A 1,672-nucleotide genomic window follows, 5' to 3' on the forward strand; every position below is an offset into this window, starting at 1 on the left:
GTATAAATCAAAATGTAAATTGTAGATTTTTTTTCTACTTGGATCAGAACAAAACGTTACTCAAATATCCATCATTTTACCTCCTAACCTCCTGTAGTGGAACACAACCTTCATAAAGTTTGTTTTTATTCCTCACAGAAGGTCAAAACACATTCATATCGGAACAAAACCTAAAATTACAGTTCGATGTTCAAAAATGAAACCCGTTTCATTAAGAACGATGTCATAAAAACTTTAATGTGTTTTAATATGTCTGCTGTGGATGTGAGCGCATTTCCAAATGTTGCCCCAGCTTGTAAATTTTACATCTCCCAGCCGCTTCCAGGGGACAGAACTAAATGTTTAAATGTCAATTCCGGGTCAGATCCAGCCGATCACACACTGAACATCTGATACGCACACGCTGCAGCTGGGAGTGAGAGCAGAGGAGGAAGCAGCTGCTGAGGTGGTGGTGTGCAGAAGGTCGACGTGTTCGTGTGTTTCTGCTGTTAACGACCCATCTCCTGGACCTCTGCCTCTGGACTGCAGCTAACGCCAAGTTTCCTCACTACGCTATGCGAGGTGTCGGCTAACATCCCCTACTGCAGGTGGTCCAGGTTAATTATAGAGTCTGCTCAGCGCCGAGTGTCCCTGGGTTCAGATCAGACTGATGCAGAACAACCAAATAAACTCTACTTTGTAATTTTGTACTTTCTTTTCATCAAAGCAGCAACTTTTTTTCCCCTAATATAAACTCATTATAGATGTTTTCTATGGGGTGCCGTTTGTAAAGTTACACGGTCAAAAATTACCACCAATATTTTTGTTTTATTTAGCCTTTTATAAGAAAAAAAGAACAGATTTATTTTTCAAAGTCAGTTTTTCACCTAAATATTTAACTTAAATATTTAGGTAGATAACTAAATATTTAAGTTTCAAGTTAAATATTTAGCTTGTTAACTAAATATTTAATTTGTAAGTTAAATATTTAGTTTATAAACTATGAAATTTATAAATGTATGAATCATATGGTGAAAAACTGACTTTGAAAAATAAATCTGTTCTTTTTTTCTTATAAAAGGCTAAATAAAACAAAAATATTGTATTAGTGGTAATTTTTGACTGTAACGTTACAAACGACACCCCATATTTTCACACACAAAACCACACATAGTTTTTTCATTTCCTGCTCACTCCACTCCGCTCAGATGCTTACTGAATAACACAGACAGAATAACAGAAGTGTGCTCACACAGAGATAAGAGAACGCATGTAAAAAAAATAATGACATCTGTTGGGAGTCGAGAGTTTCTCCATGCGACGCACACAAGAAACACAGACAGACGCTGATAAATGTACTGATTCTGCTGGAAGCAGTGTGCATACCCGGAGTCGAAGTGTTCTTCGTTTCATTCCAGCCTGATTGAGTGTTTGGTTGCTCTAAAACTACTGCTGTGGAAATTAAGAGGAAGTGAGCGTCACCTGTGAAGCCTGATATGCTTCTGTGGCAGCGGCAGCTTTTGGCTCAGGGAGCCCGGCGCTGCTGCAGCTGTGCCAGTTCACAGAAATAAATCTAAACTTTCATGTCGCTCAGTGATGTGGCTGACTTTTTAACTTGATTGGTTGGACTTTTATTACTCCACCACCAGTGCCTCCAAAACAGCAAGCAAAATAAATAAATAAATAAATAAAT

The 1,672-nt window shown here is 38.0% G+C and overlaps 1 protein-coding gene across 2 annotated transcripts in view; it reads right to left on the reverse strand.

Moving 5' to 3' along the window:
* dok7b (docking protein 7b) overlaps positions 1 to 1,672 on the reverse strand; it is a 29,982-nt gene that overhangs the window by 14,903 nt on the left and 13,407 nt on the right. The window lies entirely within an intron of this gene.

The sequence above is a fragment of the Austrofundulus limnaeus genome, unplaced genomic scaffold, assembly GCF_001266775.1.
Source record: "Austrofundulus limnaeus strain Quisiro unplaced genomic scaffold, Austrofundulus_limnaeus-1.0 Scaffold183, whole genome shotgun sequence".
Classification (NCBI taxonomy): domain Eukaryota; kingdom Metazoa; phylum Chordata; class Actinopteri; order Cyprinodontiformes; family Rivulidae; genus Austrofundulus; species Austrofundulus limnaeus.